This window comes from Symsagittifera roscoffensis, chromosome 1 (assembly GCF_963678635.1).
Source record: "Symsagittifera roscoffensis chromosome 1, txSymRosc1.1, whole genome shotgun sequence".
NCBI lineage: Eukaryota > Metazoa > Xenacoelomorpha > Acoela > Convolutidae > Symsagittifera > Symsagittifera roscoffensis.
This window is the reverse complement of record NC_087062.1, coordinates 23952175-23977181: the sequence shown is the minus strand read 5'-3', so window position 1 is coordinate 23977181 and position 25007 is coordinate 23952175. Positions and strand designations below refer to the sequence as shown.

General features: G+C 36.3%; 1 protein-coding gene across 2 annotated transcripts in view; it reads right to left on the bottom strand.

The window, feature by feature from the left end:
- Positions 1-25007, bottom strand: part of LOC134841641 (dnaJ homolog subfamily C member 13-like) — a 554774-nt gene that overhangs the window by 280411 nt on the left and 249356 nt on the right. The window lies entirely within an intron of this gene.

The window sequence follows — 25007 nt, the reverse complement described above, 5'->3', positions numbered from 1 at the left end:
CATTTTTCTATGATTTTGGCCTATTTTACCAAGATTGTCGAATAGTCTTCAGTTCCAATTTTTCGTTCAGATCATTTTATCACACCACGCAGATAAAAGCGACACTAATTTGAAGTTAAGTTTGTATTTTTTAGACTATGTCGGAACATTTTGTGCTACTTGCACAGCAACCGGCTATCCGTGTTTAAAATGCATTTTGCCCCAAAAGGCTAATAGTATTTCAACTGGCAAATCAGTGCGAGCTTAGACTTGTACAAGCACTTAATGAGGAAAATACGATGGTACGTATTATTTCACTGTCCAATTATGCGATTAAGAATGTCTTACGGAGAAGCATTTCCAAAATGTTGTCGGCATTCTTTATGTCAGCCATTTTGATTTAGCAGAGAAAATTGAAGGATATTGAAATTGTCTGCATGATCCCGAAAATGGTCATGGAGAATATGATTTTCATATTCAATAATAGCTTTTTTAGAAAACCTCTGCAATCTGTCTATTGTATGTAAAAATGCGGGCTTCATTATCTTCCCATGCTTAAGCTTTTCCAACGTGTTATTTTAACATGTTTAACGAAAGAATTTCTTTCACGTTAAAGCTGTATCGTAAATTGCAATGGTTGAGCATTTTTTAAGAGTCATGAACGTAGTGAAGACTCTTATATAGGTCTTGCTGTTTTTTTTTGTTTGTATTTTTTTGATCGGGAAAAAGGCTCAAAATATTGATGCACATAGGTTTAATGCACTTTTTGAGAGCAATTGAAGTTCATCTGCTGAAAGTGAAGTAAATTACACTCTCCAAATACGAACGTGGAAATGGCGCAAAACGTGAAGGTTTTCTAGTTTCGAAAATGGCATTTATTTTTCCCAGCGGAATAAAAACTTTATCAATTGATTCAGTATTCTCAAGCTGGGTTAATGTTATCAAAAAAGCGCCAATCATAAATTGTTCTAGAAATTTTTTCTTTGAAATTAGAAATTTTCAGGAAACTTAAATTAAAAAATAATCACGACCGTTGCAATTCTCTACCTGTACTTAGATGCTGTCAGGTACTTTCAGCTGTTACAACTCTTGCCTTAAAGTATGACTATTCAATTCCTTGATGTTTTCGAGTTATAACGAGTTTTATGATTTCTTTTTTAATTTTTAAGAAAGCTTAGTTTTTAAGAGTTCAAAAGATTTGTAATTCCCAACTTTGTAGCTGGATACTGCGAATGTGCTTTCAGGAGTTGGGTAAACTCGGGCTTCACTTACTCGGCCATGCTTAAGTTCTCACAACGTTTTATTTTTGCATGTTTAATGAAGGAATTTTTTCACGTTTAAGCTGTATCGTACTTTGCAATGGTTAAGTTTTTTTTAGATTTTCTAGTTTGAACGCGAGGGATCTTTCATAAATTTAAATGCCGGCTTAACTATCTTGCCGGCAAAAATTATAGGCAAAAATTCTGTGCAGTGTCAACTAATTCGACAAAAAAGCAGGCAAATGATGATCCGATTATTATTCTTTTTTCAGGTGGACAGTTTTCTTCGAAAAAAACACAGGCTAAATTTAAACACTTAAGTTGTTGTTCCAGGCATGAAGGTCAACTCTATGGAAAAACGATTATAAAATACATTTTCCATGAATAAATTTGTTCACAGATAAGTAAAATCAGAAAGAGTAAATGCACTCATCTCATGTACTACTTATATAAACTGTAATAAAAAATGTGGGCTCATACGTTTGCTGTGTAGGTGGTGCATGCTAATTATTGCAATATGATTTTTCTTAGCGTTGTTAAACAGTTTGGGTAAACTTCTGCTGTTTGTATGTCGGCTTCAACTCTCTCGGGTTGTTTCTCTCCAAAAACTGTCTAATAATTTCCAGTCGTGTCAGGTGATTTTGATTCAACTATTGCTTAAACTTGTTGGTTCTCTTTGAAAAATTTTTTTCCAACTTTGTTTAAGTTTTGTTTTTAATCCCTCTTCTTAAAATGTGTTTTAGTCATTTTTTGATTCAAATGGTTTGATGCTTTTCTACGGCTTGTGATAAGCAAGCGTTATCAATTGGGATTAAAGACTGTATACGAAAGTAAACAAATTGATCTTCTTAAGGTTAACTACTAGTTGAACAGAATTATTTGATTTGATATCCTGATTGATAATAAAGTCAGTTTTTATAGCTCCTCTACAGTAACCTTGGCCTAGAGGTACAAACTACTAGAAAGTCTAAAGGCCTAGGTTCGAATTCGGCCAGGGCTTGATTTTTAAATAAAAATATATAAGTTATATGTTTATGACTTAGTGGCTTTCATTTCATTTTGTCTGCTAGCTAGCAATGCTATGCTTGTCTGCTATCGCAAGTGTTGCGATGTTATGTTTCGTTGTTTTGTAATAAACTATTTTGATTAGAGTACTTTGCTTACTTTATATTACTGAAAATGTACTTTGTTTTAATTATAGAGTGTTTTATGAAAAGTTGCAATATAAATCCGCTTAGTTTGGGAGAACGCCATTAGGGCAGTGCGGCCAGTCATTTTAGGTGCCTCATTAAGAGGAGAACAAAAATAATTTTCCGTTTGTAAATCCTGTGGATTTAGTTAGAAGAAAATGAGGATGCCTTAAAATAACAATCTTTGATATTAACTAAATCCACTGTCTGTCTTCAAACAATTTTTTTTGTCATTTATTGTTTCTCTCCATAACCTTGAAACCGCCTTCGTAAAAAATTTCTACGATTCAATGAAAAAAGTTCTCTCAAAGCATTGCTCAAAAATTATTGTTTCGAACATTGATACCAAAATTTATGATTAAAACTTTTCAACTGAAAAAAGAAGCTTTCTTCATGAAACTGGCCCAGACGAGAAAATATTTTTAAACACAATTCAACATAATTTCGAAGTTCAGCTTTGATTGATCCTCTTGAGAATTTATTGTTAACTATAGCTACTTTTGATTTGTTCCTTTTGGTATCTTTCGTGTTTAACGCTTGTTCAGTTGTGGCTTCTCTCAAACTTGGCTCTTCGACAATTAATTTTTTGCGTGAAGTTCAAATTTTCCTACGCAAAAAAATTCAAGTAAAATTTTTATGCATTATTTTAATAATTTAATCCATCTTGCGCTGATGGAAAATACTTCTAATTCTGACTTTCATTTGCAGTTCTAACAAATTATTTTTGTCCGTGTTTTAATAAGCTAAGTATCCAGTTTTGAATGATTGGTTGAACATAACAACTCAAGGAAAGTTATAACTGCGGTCCTATTAAAGTTTTTATCAAATTAAAAAAGCTCCACTAAACTAAAACGCTTCATTTTCTACCTGATAAAGGATAAGATGAAAATTCAGTTTACTGTTCAGATGAGTTCCGAGATATTTAAAAGACGTTAGTTTTCAGAAATAAATGGCACAATTATTTGAAATTGAATTTCGATATGCTCTCGAATGGGGTTTTTCTTTGTGTTCGATGGGTGCCATTCCTGCGCAACCATTTATTTTAACTGGCAGTTTCTTTAATCAAAAATTTAAATGGTTGGTGTTCATGTAGGGCTGGTGTTAAAAATAAAGGTCTGCTTATGAAAGGTTCGAATGAGTAACCCCTTTTGGAGCCGTACATTTTCTACTGAATAAAACTCTTTATTAGGCTTGCGATTAGTGAGCGTTATCAAATCGAAATGTAGACTTTTTCGGGTTAACAACTTGTTTAACAGAATCACTTGGTATTTTGGCTCATAATGAATTTAAGTTTGTAAGCGTCTCAGGCACACTGAGTCTGGAGGAAGCGAATACGCCTGGGATAGCTGTTTTTTTTTTTTAAAAAAAAAACCAACGGGAGATATTCCGTTAAAAAAATTGTCTGCTTATGTTTTTCGGCTTAGCTTCCACATCTTGCAAATGTATTTTTTAGTGTGCGCAGTTTTTCTTTTAGTTGCTTTTTATATATCATTTTACTCCTGCAGTTTGTAATTCTACTAACCTTGACTTCGTATATATTTTGTTTTTTTTTTCGCTGAAAAATTTTGTCGGAGTATATGATTTGGACTTATATTTACTCGGTTTGAGGGAACCATAATTTGCATGCTTTCCTCCGGAGCGCACAAAACGCTAAAAATCTCAGAATAGAATTTATAGTTAAAAGTTTTTCATGACAACAATTTAATTTCTCTTGATAATTGTTTTTGAATTTTTATTAAACGCTTTTTATGAAACATCATTCCTGACAACATTTTGAAGTTTTTTTAGTTGTGGTTTTTCCGAAGCTTTTTTTCCGTTTTTTTAAATTTACTGGCTCTCCTTTCCTGTCTGCTAGCTTGCAATGCTTTTGCGGTGGGATCGCTTCGCCTCTGTGTCTTTAATTTTAAATCCTCACATTTTTCAGGTTCCTTTCCAATTAGCCCAGGGGTTACGCCGTCATTTTTCCATCCTTAGGTCTAAGGTTCGCTTCTCGGCTGGACCTTGTTTTTTTAAGTTTATATGCAATTGAAAAAAAGTTTCCGTAAAATATGATTTTTCGGGCTTTCATTTGTCTGCTCAAGTTTTGTCAGCCAAATTGCCAATAATCACGGATTTTGTTCGTGCTTCAAGCAATTTTATTGCAAATGCAAGTGTTTCTTTTGTCAGTTTTTTCGGCTCAACTAGGGTCTGCTCAAAAATTGTCGGCTAAGTTGCTACATTACTGATCTTTCTTGTGCTATAAGCAACTTTCATTATAGTTGCAAATGCAAAAGTTGTTCGTTGTAGTTTCAGGGGACAAAAATGATTTGTGAGCACTGCAAATAAAAGTCAGGTGAATTAAAACTATTTTTCATCAGTGCAGGATGGAGTCAAATACTGAAATAATGCATGAAAATTTTGACTTAAATTTTTTTTGCGTACAACTTCAAGCGAAAAATTAATCGTCGGAGTCCCAAGTTCAGCGATTGAGAAAAACCTCAACTGCACAAGCATTAAACACGATAGATACCAGAAGGAACTCAAATCAAAAAGTAGCTACACATTTAAAAATAACTACTCAAGAGAATCAATTAAAGCTGAACTTCAAAAACATTTCATATGTTAAAAAATATTTTCTTTTCTGGATCGTTTCATGAAAAAGTCTTCTCTTTTTCAGTTGAAAAGTTTTTATCATAAATTTTGGTAACAATGTTCGTTAAAATATTTTTGGGCCACGCTTTGAGAGTTTTTTTTTGAATTCGTCGTAAAATTTGTTTATGAAGGCGGTTTTAAGGTTTTGGAGAGAAACATTATCTGGCAAAAAAACAATAATTTGTTTGAAAGAAGATAGACAAAAGAAAATGAAGTGGACCTAAAATAAACTCTGATATTAACTAAATCCACAGGATTTACGAATGACAATGTATTTTTGTTCCGCTTGATGAGGCAACTAAAACGACCGTCCGTGCTGGCCTAATGGCGATCTACCAAACAATGCGGATAGTAGTATTGTATCGTGTCCCGGATCCTAAGGGGGGGGGGGTCCTCACGTAAAGCAAAATCCTAGGAAAGGGGTCCTTATTTTTTTGGAGGACCCCTATCCTAGGATTTTGTAAACGAAAGAAATTTTCCACCCAAAAAGCAGAAGACCCCCTACTTAGGATCTTGCTAAGTTTAGCTTAACAACAAGGGACACGATACAAAAATCTTTCTAATTCCAAATTTTGGGGTCCTAATTATTGGTCCTGGTTAATTATATGAATCATATTAATTGTTATATTTGTTTCGGGCAAATGAACTTTCGACCTAGTTGAAATTTGTTAGTGAACGGGGAATTGCCTTTTATGGTATATAATAAAAATGCGCCGGCCATTTTGGCAGCGTAGCTTAACTGTTGGCAGCAGTAAACTAATTCCTTAACTTGACCTAAATTTTTTGGTGAAAAGGCAGTAAATTGAAGTTACTCTCAAAAGGCGGCGGCCGTTTCTGGGCAAAATATACCAAATGATAAATTTGTCAAATTTTGAAATAAGAAAAATGAAATTAGAGGGAACTTGGTGTACTGAAGATATTGATAATGAACATTTACAATTAAGAGTGTTTTCAACCGCAGAAAAAAACTCATTTTTCAAATTTAGTAATGAACGCTACGTCGTCTTCCTCGAAAGGGCAAAGGAAATTTCAAAGAAAGAATACGAGTTAATTTTCAAAGAACAATTTTATTTGAGTGAGCTTCAACAAATCTCTTGGTGCATTTCTACAAAACAAAAGTATGGTACTGTGAGCGATTTGAATCTTGCTGATTATGAAAACGTATTCGACTATTCGTTTGACTTTAACTCATTATGGGTTGATAAAGACTTGGAGAGAAAAATCCGTCTATGTTTCAACAAGCTATCAAAATACAAAAAACTTCCGGTGGTTTATTTAATTATTTACCACCGTTATCTTAATGAGACTAAATGGTATTTGCAAGGTCACTTTTATTTCCACTGGCTTGAAATTCAGCAGGTTGGAGAGGTGTTGGAAAAAATAAATAATGAAATTGCAAAAAAGCAGAGTAACTCCTATTGATTTGAAAATAATTCACAAAATTTATACGTCTTTGAAACAAACTTATCCTGATAATTCTAACCGACGCAACTATTTTCTAGCTGCATGTTCTCTGTTTTTTGTTCGTTCTGATAACCTTAACTACGACATTTTAATTAAGTTGAGACCTTATGGTGGCTTGATTGGTATTGATAACTCTTCCTTAGACAAATACTTGAAAAATTCCAAAATTTTACGATTGCACGCTATTTTGCACGATGCGGCCGGATTTATACACGAATTTTATCAACAGGGTCCCACGTACTGTTACATGTTGCCCTGGAACTGTAATAACAGCTTATTGGGACATTTGAGTGGAATAGCGTTCTGCCTTTTCATTAAGTTGAAAAAACCAGAAGTTTATCATTTACTAGAATGCTAGGCGAGAGATCAGTTGTGCTTGACGTGGAAGGCTTTCGTTACAAGAAAAACGCCTTTGTGGTTAAAGAATTAGCAATAACAACTTCAGACTACAGCGATCGACTCATTTTCCTACCTCCAGTGAATTTCAATATACTACCAAAGCTTGAACAAAAAGCTTACAACTGGTTAACAAATTATTTACACGGTCTCCATTGGGAAAACGGTGATTATCTTTATATAAACTTGAATCAAATACTTCAGAGTTTCGTGTTGAGAAATCCCGGTGCCGTTTTTTACGCTAAAGGAAAAGAAAAGACAGAATTTTTGGCCAAGTACTTGGACCGAAAGATTGAAAACCTAGATGATTTGGGCTGCCCTCGGGTTGAAAACTTATATTTTAAAAATTATCCAAGTTGCAATAAACATATTCCACATTACAACTCCAGGAATCATTGTGCCCTGAAGAAAACCAAGGTTTTTTATGATTGGTTGAAAAATGAACAACAGCGAGAGATCAGCGAAAGTGGAGACATACCTATCACCAAATTCAATGCTTTGTGCGTGGATGACTCCAGAGGGTGATATCAAAATTTCATTAACGAGAATAGAGCGTATTGATTGCAGTGGCCAAACTGTTCAGAGGAAGGAGCAAATAATAATTTCCGAAGAAGAGTTGTCTACGTTGAAGAGGTTTTTTCCAGTTATTGATCAATTTGTATACTTCCAGAGATTCAAGTTTATCAGAAATGTTAGCCAGCAAGCGAGGAGTATATCTTCCCGAACTAGTCTTAGTACCCAAACGTCAGCCAGGAGTTCAGATGGATCTAAACAGCAGTGAATTGCCAGATGAGATTAAGACGATTGTGAAAGAGGATACTGTGAAGAAAATAATGTACTACAAAAAAACTGCAAATATCCCAGCAAACTTTGTTTTAGAAATGCATGACATAAATGATAGAGATTTCACACGTTATGAAATTTTTTACTGTTCTCAAAACTAATTCAATTTTTTACAAGCTTCATTCAAAGAGAGAAAAAGTCTAACGCAGTCTGTAGAATAAATAGTTTCTCAAATGTCAGAAGCAACAACAGCAGTAGATGAACCTGACGCAACAATAGTAACAGAGTTTGTTTATAACGAGACAAACAGTGAAAAAAAATCATGGAAGTTTTGTAACAATGTAACTTTGCCAAGGTCTGAAGTAGTTTTTGTTGCGCAAATGGTAGTAATTCTAATTTTACTAACTTTCTGCATTCTCAAACTTTCTTTCACTAAATTAAGTTGCGAAGAAACGTCAGTTTGGTTCTCGATTTTATCAGGCTTGGTTGGTTAAGTACTACCAAACCCAAGAATATGAATAAAGTGATTGATACTTCGACAAGAATTTTTATGGCGATTGTGGGACCTTCAGGATCCGGGAAAACTGAGTTAATTTTGAAACTTCTGATGGGAAATACTTTTTACCCTAAATTTGGAACCGTTCTATATCTTTACAAAGAGATGCAACCTGCATTCTCAGAAAAAGTGTCTTCTCGCGAAGTGAATGTGGAGTTCATGAAATTCGACGGATTCGAATCTGTGAGAAAATTAGAAAATGTTCTTCTAGTTTTCGATGATTCATGTGAAGACATCTATAATGACAAGGAATTTGTTAGGTTAGCGACTGCGGGTAGACATAGAGGGATAGATGTAATATATGTTAAGCATAACTTGTTTCAACAAAGTCGATGGTCGCGTACGATTGATTTGAACACTTCACACATCATTCTGTTCAAATCGCCTCGCGACGTTCAGCAACTAGATCTTTTAGGAAGACAATTGAATGTATCAAAATTTTTGAGAAACTGTTACGAATTAGCTACCAGAGACTCTTTTGGACATCTTCTAATCGAATTGGACCCCCGTACATCAGATTGTTTGAGATATTGTTCAAATATCACACCACCTGGTCCAACAGTTTTTTATTTACCCTTAACTGAAGCAGAAACTACTGCAATCACAAATGAAAAAGAAAAACTTATCTATTCTGCGGCATATGGTACAACTGAAACCTGACCAGCTAAGAAGATTAATTAGAAAAACTTCAAATCGTGAGATCATAACACTTATTTGTGAATGTTTGCTCAATGTAGTCAATGGAAACGTACCCGTTAAAATCGCAAACATCGAACGATTCGAGACAGCATACAAATACTTAATAACTCCAAAAACCAATGTTGTCAAAAAACGTGCGATTATTTTGAGTAAAGAAGGCTTCCATTTAGTTCGACAAATACTTTATTTTTGTTACAAGTACCTCACAACTTAATGATGACTGCTGAAGAATTCATTCTAATTCCGAAACACTTATATGTTAAAGAGCAGCCACATGCTGCACGTGTTCTTCATGATAATAATATTAAACATAAAAATGCTCAACTGTCCTATCTTAACCGGCTTAGACCCCAATTACCTCCACAAACTAGTAAGACTACTGCAACGAAGGAAACATTTACGGATGATGTTGAGCCCCAACAAGAACAGCTTAAACTGTTAACGGACGATGAAGAAGTACCGGTCGAACGTGTTAAAGACGAAATACTAGAAGAGAAACGCAATAGACAGAACGAAAGCATTTTAGGACAGTTACAAGTTTTAGAAGACAAAAAATTTGTTAGAGCAAAAACCGTACTTGAAATCATAGAAAATTCAGAAAGAGTAACCATAAACCGTGACAATGAGGTGATATATGTAGATAAAGTACCAACAGGACTTAAAGCTACAATATTTTTATACGACATACAACAACCAACGAAAAAATTACACAATCCGGCGTTCATTAACATTTTAACTGCTCTCAACTTGAATGAAAACCTGGTAATAAATCGAAATGCCAAACACGCGGTTCAGTCAGCGTCTTTTAACGTTCAAGAGAAACGAGAACCCGGACCCTCAAGAACCCGCTCAACATCACCCACTTGGCAGGAAAAAAGTAGTGCAAACCTTAAGAGAAGTAAAAAACACAAACGAAAAAGTCTCAGCGGTAATAGAAAAACCCAAAACCAAAAACGTGAAAAAGAGTCAGAAGAAGGCTCTGACTCATACGGAACGCCCCATAACGATTCAGATTCTCCAACGTCAGAAAAGACGAAGGCGCAAACAAAACAATGGGAAAATTACCAAGATTGAAGAAAAATTGTTGAAAACTAAATACAGTGACAAAGGTCCCGCGTTATTTGGTAGTGTGAACAACTTGATAAAAGCAAGCAATTTGTCGCGAAAGAAAGTTAAACATTTCCTTCATACTGAACCTGCTTACACGAAATATCGAACTGTGATCCGAAAAACGCCGCAACTCAAGGTCATAGTTTACGATATCGACGAAATCTGGTCATTAGATCTGGCCTTTGTTGATAAACTTGCCCAGTACAACCATGATGTTAAGTATCTGCTTGTTGCAGTTGACTGCATGTCCCGCTATCTCAGAGTGCAACCCTTGAAATCAAAGTATGCTACTACAACAGCAGAAGCGTTCAAACTAATGATAACGACAAAACAACCGGAAAAAGTATGGGTGGACAAGGGCACAGAGTTTAAAGGGTCCTTCGAAGCATTATGTAAAAAGAAAGGCATAAACACATATAGCACAGAGAGCGAGAAAAAGTCCGCATTCGCTGAGAGAAATATCCGTTCCTTGAAAAATCTTATTTATAAGTACTTGGAGGATAAATGGACTTACTCATACATTGACAAATTGCAAGATTTTGTCAATGCAATTAATTCGAGAACAAATCGTGTCACAAATCTTGCACCAAATAAAGTAACTAAAAAAGATGTTCCTCGCCTGATTTCATTAAGAGCAGAACAGTCTTTGAAGTTAGTTCGACGTCCAAAGCTTTATGTTGGTGATTATGTTAGACTTGCCAAAGTAGACATACGTTTTCGCAAGGGTTACAAACAATCGTTCACCGATGAAGTGTTTGAAGTTTTTGACATACCAACACGAAATCCCCCAACATACAATTTGATTGATTCTAACAGTGAACCGATTGAGGGAAAATTTTACGAGTCTGAACTAATTCGCGTTCTGGAGAAGGACAATCATGACTGAGGGCACTTCCGACAGCCTTTTCACCCATAATGTTCCCCCTTCCTTCACAATTACCCTAGTTTCATCTGCATCAATGAACGTTTTTAAAGATAACACTCTGGCCAACTTCAAAAATCTCCTTAGTGAAGAAATAAATTTGCAAGGTGAATGGAGAGTAGCAGTTACAGAAATTACCTTCCCTACTCAGATAAACAACGTAACTGACAACAACATTGTGTACTACAAAAAAGATCGGGTTATAGCAAGCATGAAAGTTGAGAAAGACAAGATCTCCAGACCTTACCTTGGAGAAACAGCAAAAATAACAAAAGGAGAATATACGAGCATTGATCAAATACTGGACGAGATTCGTCGAAAGACAGAATTAGAGAAATTGGATTACGTAATAGATCCAATAACCAAACATCTTTCCTTATGGCTGCATTATTGGGAAGGTATAACTTTTTCAAGCCCGCAAATTCCTAGTCTACTTGGATTCAAAGGCGTCAGAGATGGAACTGGTTATCATATAGGTTACAAACAAGGAAGCACGAAACATAGCACATTCTCTACCCAAGATCTTATTGCTGACTATCCCGTTGATGTATGCGCTGGTACTCAGCTTATGTTTATTTATCTGGACATAATTCATTATCAAATAGTCGGAGACACAAAAGCACCCCTTTTACGAGTCATTGATACAAATCGTCGAGTGAAAAACGGTTACGCATGTACAATTGAACCGAATCATCGTAAAGTGTTTAGTAATTTGGATTTTAAAAAACTTTTGGTCAATAATATTTCCAATATTTCTGTGAACTTGCGCACAGAAACTGGAGGACTTGTTCCTTTCGCTGGAGGGGGAAAAGTTGTTCTGACTTTGAAATTTCAAAAGTTTAGCAATTGATCAAAATGGATTCATATTACCACAACCAAGCAAACCTACCACATTTCTCGGGGCATTATAGACAACGAGGCAGTGGCTTCGGTGCATTAGCCTTGGGAATAGGAAGAGTCGCACTTCCACTGGCTCGAAAATTTGTGATACCCGCGGCTTAAAAAATCGGAAAAGAACTACTTCTTCAGGCAGCTCCAGAACTGATAGAAGTTGCAACAAAAAGAAAAAGTCCTAAGCAGGCACTCAAAAGCACCGTTAGAAAAACAATCAAAAAGCAAGTAGGAGGAGGAAGTAGATCTCGGAAAAGTCATCCGAAAAGAACGACGGCGTTTAAACGAAAAACGAGACGCGTCATTCCCAGAAAACGAACTGCACAGAGAAGTCGCTCCGATTTCTTTACAAGGGTTAAAAATGATTTCTAATTTAATCCCGAGTGAAGCAACTCACAGCTCCTTGGACTTATTTGAGAAACCGCCTTTACTTGTCACTTTTGAAAATGCATTCACCCAAAAAATTGGACCTTCCTACTCTCCTGATGGTCCTATGCTCGAGTTTGAAGTACTCGGCGACAGAAATAATTTCATCGATCTTCAACGTACTCGTTTGGAAATAGTTGCACGAATTGTTCGAAGCAATGGAAACGTGCTTCGAACGCATGCTACAGAGGCGGCAAACAGAGATACGCCGTATTTTGTTAACAATCCTTTATCTTCATTATTTTCTGAGTGTACACTGTCTCTGAATGGTGAAAAAATATCAACTACCAATGCTAATTTTGCCCATAAAAGCTTTATTGAGACCGAGTTTTCATACGGTAATGATGCCAAGAAAACATGGTTGGCTTGTCAAGGTTATTATTATGAAGAAAATCCATCAGCCATTGACGGTGCTGGAAGGAGAGCTGATGATGTTACGGAGCGTAAAGGTCTCGTTGCGGCCTCGAGCGAGCTGAAGCTATTTGGTAAAATTGCTTGCGACTTTTTGTCGTGTGACAAGCATCTACTTAGCGGTGTGACAATAAGATTGTCTCTTAGACGTTCTCCTAATGATTTTGTTGTCATATCTGAAGATGCAGCTAAACACTACAAGGTCCAAATAATCGAAGCTAACCTCTATGTCAGAAAGATGACTGTGACTGACTATGTTCTCTCATCAATAGAAAAAACTTTGTTGAAGAACCCGGCAATTTACAATTACATCGAAGTAGTACCAAAAACGTTTCTCGCAACTGCAGGAGTACAAAGCTGGCGACAAGAGGATGTTTTTGCAAAAGAACCTGTTCGAAGAATGATAGTAGCAATGAGCATAAACGAAGCATATTTGGGTACTAATAGAACAAACCCTTTTCATTACCAGAAATTTGGGTTGAATGAGATCATTGTGTACAGAAACGGTCTACCCATTGCCGGAACTCCCATCTCAACATCAGACAATAAAAGAATTTATTACAATACGCTTGAGGCTCTTGATTTTGTTTTAAACACTAGTCATGGAATCAGTCTCGCTAATTATGATAATCATTATATTATGGCTTTTGATCTCACGTCTACTCAGGAGGCTTCACACGATTTTATTCATCCTGAATTGACCAATTGCACTATTTCGCTCGAACTCAAGTTTGACGCAGGTCTCGGTAATAACGTCGAGTTATTGTTTATGGGAGAGCGTGCATCAACAGTTTATGTGCGTTCAGATAGAAAAATTACCAAAAACACTCTTATGACCTAAGATAGACATGGATAATCTTCAACTAGTAGAAATTATTAACCGTTGTAAACATTTGAAACATTGCTTTAGAGGTGTTTTTCCGGCAGATTTGCCATGCTCTTCAGTACTGAAAAACGATAATACATTCATGATTATGAATGCCTCACCATCGGATCAACCTGGAACCCACTGGTTGCTTTTTGCTCAAGCTGGAGGACAGATATTCTTCGCAGATGCTCTAGGTAAACGATTATGTGATTATCCCCTCGTTTACAAGAATATGCGACGTACAATTCACGAGGGAAATCAGCTACTGTTGAAAAAACCAATACAATCAGCTGATTCGGTGTTATGCGGACTTTATTGTATTTATGTTGCTCATGTTATAATTACAAACAAATTTCCAATAGGTTTCAAACTTAATGATCATGATTTGATAAGATTTGCCAAACATATGTTATTCTAAATTAATTTATTGATGTTTTTGTAAAATTTATAAATTCGTTTTTTTTTTCAATTCATTCTTATTAACAACAAAATTTTTTTTCTGCAAGTTTATATGAACCGCGAAAAGTTTCATATCAAGTCCTTCGAAATATTAAGGCATGGCCGTTTGGTTTAAGGGGCAATAGCTAACCCGGCGTTGCTCGTCGCTACGCTCCTCGGGAACGCCTCCCGCTTGTGTAGTAACATTTTTTTTGATATACAAGAGCGAAAGAAAACCAATATTTAAAACTTGAATTTCTTCTCCATTATAAATTTAACAAACAAAGTGTTTGAATCAATTTCCATACAACCATACCCACTTAAAATTATGTCAATTATTTCAGAAAACTCAGCAGCGTTTTCACCATTCAAAATATTAGTAAAGCGTTCAATTGTTACGTTAGTAATCAGGTCAGTTTGAGTTTGAACAGATTTAGTCTGCGAGCCGAAGCAAACTTGAGGCAATCGTCTGCGAACTGGAACACCACTAAAATCTAAGTTGTTGATGGAGTTATAATTCACAGCTATTTTCAGTTTTTCCATCAGAGGGCCAGACAATTCATAGTTGGAGCAACCCAAAATTAAATATTTGAATGTAGAGAGAAGACAAGGAACAACGAAGGCTTTTGAAGTCATCTTGTTAAGTAAATCGGTAGACTCTTTCGTAAATTCGACCAGCACATGATAATGTTTTTCGTTGTCAATCGAATGGTTGCAAAAATCTAATTTATTCGAATGGGAGGATACTGCAAAATTTGCTTTTGAAGCGAAGCCTGAAAAGTTGGGTTCATGATTCAGGATGAAAAATTTGTAATTTTTTTGGAACTGTTTGAAATAATCAGGGGATTGCTCATACATTGCTTCAACCATTGCTTTGAAGTTTCAATCGAATAACGAGTTGATAATGTTACACAACCCGACAGTTATCATCGTTTTCACTTTCGCATTCCTTTTCAGAGCATGAAGATTTTTTAGATTTGCTTCGCTTTTTTCTAAGTTTTTCAGTCACGTCGCAGTTTTTTCCTTTCGTCAACCTTTTGATTTTTGTATAATTGTCCGCCAAGGACTCGAATTCACCAGTTGACAAAGTTATTCCTTGTCGATACTTGAAAGTTCCCTCTTCATCTTTTTTGTACAATTTGATAGTTATGTAAGTACCGGTCTGTGCGAATGTTTTTGCACCGACTCTAACTAAACGTTTATCATTCGAAGATATATCCCTAAAATCATCGAAATAGTCTACATCCGTGTCAAGAGAAGCGTACATTATAAATGAATAACAACCAACTGGTTTTTAGTGTGGAACGTTGAAGAATGACTGATCACAGTATACGAGACAGATCATGCGCTCCCAGAGTAAAAATTTAGGTGATAAAGTTTACGAGCGCCCTAAGCCATATTGATAAGACTTAATCACCAAGGATATAATTTCTTTAACGATAAACCTCTTTTTATATGGGTATTTAGTTACTTTTTCCCCCGGCTATACTCTAAAAATCTTCTAGTGTTATTTATAGTGACGGTTATTTTAATGACTGTTATGAATCATGGTAATGAATTTCTAACAGCATAACAATGAATGTCTGGCAAACTATCATGAAAACTTGATTTTGAGTGCTTTCGCCCGTAGCCACTATAATAAAGCTGTCACATAAATCTAAAAAATCGGGTTTTCACATTCATTCCTAACATGACCTCAGGCGTCATGCTTAAAAGAATGAATAAAATTTGATAGCCTCGCCTAAAAAGTTATTAGCTTTGACCTAATTGAACTATGCCACCCCTTTCCTGATCTCATTCTCATTAATAAACTTTTCATACTTTTCATTCTCTCAATTTCATTTCGGTAGTTCAGTCATTTCATTTTAACAAAACTTTAAACCTCTTCAAGTCATGACTAGTCCTTTACAAATAATCTCAGTGTCTGATCGAGAAAGAACAATTTTTTACCAAACATACACGAGAGAGTCGATTGCAGTCATCCATCAACAGAAAGAGAGAGTCTATCCGTCTACAGCAAGTCCGTTCAATGACTTGGCTCCCCGAAAAAACGACGAGAATCAAAACGAGGAATGGACTACAAAAAGTCATATCATGCTACCGAACTACCTCCTTGATCACATCGATCTACTTAGACAGAATCGAAAACGAATGTACGAGAGTTGCACTATTCACGAGAGCTATCCGGCATTAGAAAAGACGGAGATAAACGACACAACCTCGCTCGAGCAGTCTCCAAGAAAAATTCTCTTCGCGTATGACTGCGAGTCAATGCCGTTGTATGAAAATCAGGAGGGATGTATTCGTGACTATGCAGAGCGCGAAGCGTACTGGGATATTCCGACAGCAATGTCTCCCGAGTCGTTTGTTAGGGGAGCAGTTTCAACTCCAGAACAATCAACTTCCTATTCGGATGCTCGGGTTTCATCTAGTGCGGAGACAATTGATCTAGTCACCCCAGATCTCATTCAAGGTACTCCTCCAAATGCAGCTTGCTATGCGCCAAAAAAGAGAAAACTACAGTTTCGAGGTTTCTAATAACTTAAACAAAAAACTTTCCTTTGTTTCAAATATTATTCCAAGGTTTTATATTTTCATTTTTGTTTGATTTGACTTCTAAGCTGTTTTAACAGTACTGTGTGTATATTTTTTGTCTCAGTTTTTATTTTGCCTAATAGATCAATTAAAGTTTGCCCCGTAAAACTTTCAGCAAAATCTTAGAGAAAAACTAGAAAAAAAAAATTACAAATCGAGAATAATTTTACGCTAAAATTGTTGTTTGAGAAAGAATGAGAGAGAGAGAGAGAGAGAGAGATAAATACACTTGCTCAGTAGTGAACCCCATTTGGAATATCCTTTTCGGGATTTTGCTTTCTTTTCAAAAGAAAGATAAATATGGAAGGGTCCAACATTTTCTTGTTGGTAGTCCAACCATATTTATTTGGCTTTTTTATCAAACACTCTCTGTCCTCTCTCTCATCATACTTTGTGCCCGGTGGGGTTAGCCAGGTCTTACGCAAAGTAACAGAGAGTGTTTTAAGCCATAAATCTGCATTATATTACATTCATATACATGTTTTGGGTGTAAAACGGACAATTTTTTGGTAAAAATGTTTAAAAAAAAAAAATTATGTTTTTTTTTTCGAAAAATGAACATGACCCTTAACCCTGCTCAGAAATTCATGGCAAATTGATTGAGGGTAGTTTCAATGGATTTGGAGAGAAAAAAATTTTTTCCCAATTTTTTTTTTTTTTCAATATTTTCACAAAAATCAGATTTTCTCAAAAAATCACAACTTTTTAAGCGTCTACTCTCATTGATTGGGCTATAATTGTTTTTTTTTTTGAATTTCTACACTTGTCCTAATTACGTATCAGATAGCTCCTAAAAATTTCAAACCACATTCACTTGAATTTAAAACGTGAACGAATAATTCAAGCTAAAAATGAAGGAAAAAAGAAGTTAAAAAGTTATGTTTTTTAAATTTCGAACTTGACCAGTAGAACTGTGCTCGAGGTCCCACAAAACTTACTGGTTTTTTTGCTGATAGATTTAAAAGACACTTTTTTAAACATTACTTTTCCTTTTTTCACAACATAAAAAGTTTGAGGTTTTCCTTTATTTTGAAAAAAAAAAAATTCACTTGAAATTACAGAACGGGAGGCGTTCCCGAGGAGCGTAGCGACGAGCAACGCCGGGTTAGCTATTGCCCCTTAAACCAAACGGCCATGCCTTAATATTTCGAACGACATGATATGAAATGTTTCACGGGACAGTGAATGACATGAAGGAAACTTTGATTCCGATATCTTTTACACATTCAAATGACAATCTATGCTTATCATGCATCGGTAACTATCAAGGTGTCAAATTTGCAAAATTTTCATTTTTTAAGTTTACTATTTTTTTTCTAGTTTTTTTCTAGTTCGAATTTACTAGTTTATTTCAACTTAATTAGTTAGTTGAGGGCTTTACTTTCTGAATACTTTTATCTCATAAATCTACTTTTTATTATACCTATTTACGCAAACCAAGAAGTGGGCTTGAAATCATTAGGAAATTACTGTTTCACAGTTAAAATTAGTCAGAAAAAGTTTTAGGCTCTATCTGAATCATTCTAAGCATCAAATTTTGTAATTTAGTGCTGAAATGTTAATTGAAAGTCTAAACCAGTCCCCTAAAAAAAGCCAAAACTTTATCGCTAACCCTTAAAATTAACAGCAAAAGTTTGAGGCTGTAAATGAATCAGTTTTTAGTATACAAAACCCCTGCACTTGAGCAGAGTGATGAGACATATAGAGCTTAAAGCTAGAATAAACCCTGTTTTTGGAAAGGAAATTACTTATTGCCAAGACGGCGAAGTATAACTCTCGTTAATGGCTTCTACTTGCCCTTACCCGCAAAGTTTTTTGGTGCTAGTCACTTCTCGCTTTTGCTTTTTCATAACCAGTTCTACTTGAAATTCTCCTGAATTTTCTTGAAATTTTCCTGAATTACTTCAGTAACTTCAACAAACAATGCCGAACTCTACTTCTATCGCGACACCTGTTCCTTGCCAGCAGTGCGGAAAAATACTGAGCTCTAAAAGGAACTTGAGATGACATGAGCAAAAAGTTCACAAGATCCTTCCTCCCCCTCCTCCTCAAACTGTTTGCGATGAGTGTCTCGAGTCATTCGAGAGTTTGTCGGAAGCCCGAGAGCACGTCGAGCTGGTACATGACATGACTTCGAATAGTCATTGTGTCTATTGCCATACAATATTTCTCACCGCGGAAAGCTATGGACAACACTTGCTGAAGAAGCACGCATTGCCAGTTTGGGACGGCATTGAGACGACGTCTTCCGCTGCCCCAACGGAAAGCGCGTTCAGAGGCAAATTGCGTCGATACGATCTCAAAGTTGGTGAAAAAGAAATGGATTTGCTTCAAGTCATGATGCAAAACAAGGAGGAAATAGATGCTCTGATACTGGAAAGGGTCAAAGAGGGTCCGAACAAGGTGCAATTCCACGTGGAAGTGGGAATGATCAAAATTCCCACTGTGCAAGACGGGGACAGTGGAAACTTCGAAAGGACCATGCTGTTTCTGAACACTAAGACATTGACAGTGTACTTCGAGGGAATAGCTGGGGTTCAATTCTTGGAACTGATTGAACATATGGTCAACCAAGTCAATTCGTTCTCTTCTCATGGTAGCGGATGGATTATTGACAGAATTGAAAAATTGCAAATCAGTTTCGCGGCCTTCTCACCAATAAGAGCAGGATCCTACCTCGAGCTACCTGATGCACTCAGCGCAGCATCTACTCTGCTCACAAATATCAACACTAAAGATGATGACCGTTGCTTTCTCTACTGCTTTGTTGCCGCATATCACAATGTGAATGAGCCGGCCCTCTACCCCACATCTAGACGGTGGCTGGAGAAAAACAAAGTCTCAACTTACAATCTCGACAAAGAAGGAATTGTGAAAATCAATGGGGAATACGAAATGCCAATGGGTCTGATGGATATGGACAGATTTGAAAAGTTGAACAATTGTCAAATCAACGTCTTCCGGTAAGCAAATTCTAATTGCCTTCTAAAAATTTTAAAATTCCTTCAATGTTCTTCACCTATTCAAACACCCTTTTTATTTCATTCCAAACCTAGGTATAAAAATTATTTTTCTGTTCAGGTACAACGATGGCGAATTGTTGCCCATAAGAGTATCGAGCAGATTCACTACTAGCCTAATTGTGGACTTGTTGCTGCTGACAGATGGATCAAAATATCACTATGTGTTGATAAGTGATCTCCAGAAACTGGTCGAGTACGTGCGGCACAAAGTGCACCGATTTCAATCTGAGATTTGTCGCAAATGCTTCCACACATGCGCTTCATTCGAAACTCTGAGAAGACATCAAGAACTGTGCTACCAAGACGAAGATGTCGTCATAACAATGCCCAAGCCGGGAAAAGATGACCACAAGTTCAAAAACTTAACAGCTCGTTGGTACGTACCCAGAGTAATCTACTTTGATTTGGAGTCACTGCTCTTACCAGTATACGGACCGCAACCTGATCCGCGAAAATCTAGCACGCAAACAATTGAAATCCATCAACCGTGCGGCTACGCGTTAGCAGTAATCGAATTTGGGAAAAAAGACCTGTTAAAGTTTGAGCTTAAAAGAGGACCGAATGTGATGGAAGAGCTAATTAGCTCCCTTGAATCGTTAGCGAGACAAATTTACGTAGAAAAAGGAAATATTACACTTTCACTGGTATAACAGACCAGGAACGGGAAGATGCTACAATTTGTTGGATATGCGAGAATGATTTTTCCGACAATGATCAAGTGGTACTTGATCATTGCCATTACACCAACAAGTTTCTGGGTTGGGCACACAATGAGTGTAACGTTAATAGAAAAACAACAAATTACATTCCAGTGGTAGCTCATAATTTGTCAAATTATGATTTACACTTTATAATCAAAGCGCTGGCAAAAAGCGATTCGGGAAACACTTTTTCCGTAATACCCGCATCTGAAGAAAAATATATATCCTTGACAATCTCAGTCTACATAAAAACGTACACGGACAAAAACGGAAAAATCAAAAAACTCTACGAAAATCTGAGATTCATCGATTCGTATAGGTTCATGCTAGCATCGTTGGCAAAACTTGTCGATAATTTGCCCAACGAAAAGTTTTTTCTGCTGGAGAACTATTTTGAAAAACTCGGCCACTCAGGTGAAAAAGTCAGTCTGTTGAAACAGAAAGGGCATTACCCCTACTCATACTTCAACTCATTCGAAAAATTCCGAGAAACTCGCCTTCCCCCACGAGCAATGTGGAAAAATAGTCTAACAGGAGGGGATGTGAGTGTTTCAAGAAACGAGTACAATCATGCCCTTAAAGTTTTCACCGAACTGAAGTGTGGCTCACTTGGTGATTACCACGACTTGTACTTGACTACAGATGTGCTATTGCTTGCTTCCGTTTTCGAAGCTTTTCGTGAAGTTTGCTATCAAACATAAGGGCTGGATTGCGCCTGTTACTTCACGGCAAGTAACCTTTCCGGGGACGCCTTTCTAAAAGTTTGTAAGCCCGAACTGAAACTCTTAACGGACCGTGAACATCTAGACCTTGTGCAGCGAATGATACGAGGAGGCATGTCGTCGGTTTACGCGCGCCGATTTTACAAAGCAAACAATAAATACCTCGACGATTTTTCGCCCTCAGAACCATCAAGCTACATCCTCAATATTGATGCAAACAATTTGTACGGGGGGATAATGAAACACTGCCCTTTACCCTTGAACGATTTTTCAATAGTTGAAAAAAGTCTGGCAGACATACTGCTCACCAGCGAAACCTCAGAGTGGGGTTATATAGTTGAAGTCAATTTAACCATACCCGAAGAGCTTCACGACTTCTTTGCTGATTACCCCCTTGCCCCCTCTCGTGAAGTAGTGGACATCGGTGCAATGAGTAACGAGCAAGTCGACATGTTGGGAAAATTGGGAATCACCACACTGCCAAAAGTGCCAAAGCTTCTACAGACCTTGCATCCTAAAGAAGGTTATGTTTTGCACTACCTTACCCTAAAATTGTACCATGAGCTGGGAATGAAAATAACTCACCTCGGAAAAGTTCTTCAGTTCCGCCAAAGTTACTGGATGGCACCCTTTGTCGACCTCAACACCCGCCTACGAAAAGCCGCGGTAAATAAATTCCAGGAGAACTTCTACAAGCTAATTGTTAATTCAGCTTTCGGTAAGACAATGGAGTCTAAGTTAGGAAGAAAGAAGCTGGAGATTGTAAGGAATGAGAGAGAACTTTTACAAAAAACAGCTCTGAGCACAATGAAAAGCTTTCAAATCATTGACGATCAATTAGCCACAATTAGCTTTTCAGTAACAAAAATATTGTGGGATAAACCTATGATAGTTGGTGCAACCATCCTAGACCTCGCCAAGCGTTTCATGTTTCAGTTTCATTATCGAAAAATGAAACCAAATCTAAACTTGGAACTCCTTTACTCCGACACGGATAGTTTTATTTACGCCATAAGAACTGATGACGTTTACCGAGACTTGGAGAAAATAAAAGCTGATTTCGACTTTTCAAATTACGATAAGGACCATTTCTTGTTCGAGGATACCAACAAGAAAGTTGTGCTGAAGTTCAAAGACGAGACTGGTGGGAAGCCGATCAGAGAATTCATCGCCCTAAAACCGAAACTATATTCGGTCGTCCTTAATGGTAAATAAAATTTAAGCCACCCTTCCACCCCCCATTCCTACCTTTTACAGAACAAAAATACCACCACCAACCTACCTACACCCCTTAATTTGTTGCATTAAACTATGGGCATTTAGCTGATTTAGGCAACATTATACAATGTTGCCTAAACGTTGATTTATCTGACAACATATTCCCTCTTTTTTCCTCTTTTTTAATAATAATTTAGAGTCTTCTGCTCTTTTTTGGTAAAATGAATCAAATTTTGTTTGGAATTAATTGAGTTGCTGAAGTGAAATGAAGCTATCCCCTACGTTGTAGAAAAGAATAATAATTTTGCTTCTGTTTAGAAGGCACTCAAAAATTGAGTGCCAAAGGAATTAAACGGAGTGCACAGAGAGAACTGGTCCACCAAACCTTCAGGGACACATTATTCACTGGAAAAACAATGAGAGTGTACAACTACAATATAGTTTCGAAAGGTCACACCAATATGACAGTGAAACAAAACAAACTTGCATTATCACCATTCGACTCAAAACGTTTTCTACTTTTCGACGGAATTTCGACAGTGCCCTTTGGTCATAAAGCCGCTGAAGAAAATGCTTTTCTAGAAGACATTTACATGGACACCGAGTGGGCCAACTCATACAATGAAACTGATAACAGTTCTCCCGATTTTACACTTCCGGATTGGGGATTTTTACAGCGGCCCTACTCAGAAGCAGAGCTGCAAGAAGAAGAAGAAGCTTCTAGTAGCCGAGTCCGTGAACGTCCCCCTATAAAAAACCCATTTATTTTATCTGAAGCTTCAGAAGAACGACCATCTAAAAAACAACGCAAAGAAAACCAAAACAATAAACATTAAAGTCTGAAACATTTATTTTCAGATGATTTTTACTGTTCGTCCTTTTTATACTTCGACTTGTATATGTTTTGGTTTTTACCAATTTACAACTAATAAAATACTCGTATTGAGCTCAATCACTGTTTAAACATAAATAGCTTCAGGCAAATAAACTAGTAGACGCAAACCAAGTGTTAATTCAAACAAATGTGTGAAATCCTTAGGCTTGTTAACAAACTTTAATAGCATGACAAATCTTTGACGAAAAGAAAGAAAGCCAGGAAATGATATCCACATGAAACTAGGACGAAAAAAGAAAAGTTCAGGAATTAGGTCGATTAATTTTAATTATCGCGGGAAAAGGGACCGCTTTCAAAGGAATTAGAAAGAATTTTGTATCGTGTCCCTTGTTGTTAAGCTAAACTTAGCAAGATCCTAAGTAGGGGGTCTTCTGCTTTTTGGGTGGAAAATTTCTTTCGTTTACAAAATCCTAGGATAGGGGTCCTCCAAAAAATTAAGGACCCCTTTCCTAGGATTTTGCTTTACGTGAGGACCCCCCTTAGGAAGGACCCCCCCCCCCCCCCCCCCTTAGGATCCGGGACACGATACAATACTACTGCGGATTTATTTATTGAAATTTTTCATAAAAATTACTTTTACAGTAAAATAAAGTAAAAAAAGACTCTAATTAAATCAGTCTCTTTTACAGAAACAAAACATAACTTCGCAAGATTTGCGATACCAGACAAGCATAACATTGTAAGCTAGCAGATATAGAAAGAAAAGAAAGCCACCAAATCAAAAACAAAACTTTCTTCTATTTAAAAATCAGGCCCTGGCCGAGTTCGAACCTAGGCCTTTAGACTTTCTAGTAGTTTTCACCTCTAGGCCAGGGTTGCTGGAGAGTAGCTATAAAAACTGACTTTATTATCAATCAGGGTACCAAATCAAATGATTTTGTTTAACTATTAGTTAACCTTAAAATATCATTTTTTTTTACTTTCGTATACAGTTCATAATCCAATTGATCACGCTTGCTTCTCACAAGCCTTAGAAAAAATATCATACCAAATAAAATTAAAAAATGAAGAAAAGCAACTTGAAGAAGAGTGACTAAGAACTAAAAATTAAACAAAAATTTTAAAAAAATGAAATTTTTTTTTTTTTTAAAAACCAAAAAGTTTAACTTTAAAATTTTGCAGTGTTTTGCAATAGTTGAATCGAAATCACCTGATATGACTGTAAATTAGACTAGGAAAGTCTAGGATACGACTGGAATTTAGACAAGGAGATGAACAAGCCGAGAGAGTTGAAGCCGACATTAAAACAGCAGAAATTTACCCAAAATTGTTTGGCAACTCTAAGTAAAACTCATGTTGCAATAATTTGCATGCACCGCCTACACAGCAAAACGTATGAGCCCAATAATTTTCATGCAGTTGATGTAATTAGTTCATGAGATGAATGATTTTACTATTTCTAATTTTACCATTCTGTGAACAAAGTTACATGGAAAAATGTATTTTATAATCGTTTGATCAATTTATAAGATAATTTGAATTTATAATCAATTTATTTCGCGCTCAAATTCAGTGTAATTTTCAGAAGAAAACTTTCCACCTGAAAAAATGATCGGCTCACCGTTTGCCTGCTTGATTACTGTCGAATAAGCTGACACTGGGCAGAAGTTTCTCCTGATTTAAGTTCTTTCCACGATAATTTTTGATTTTGATTTATTTCTATAATTGTGCCGGTATTTGAGTTTTTTCTGATTTTAGGTCTTACGACAGTTTTTTTTGTCTTTTGATGTACCCTTTTTTGCAAAAAAGCAATGAATGGTGCCTTTTTTAATATTTTCATGCTGGCCATTATCAGATAATTTGAAAGAGTGAATTTAACTGCTTCGAAAT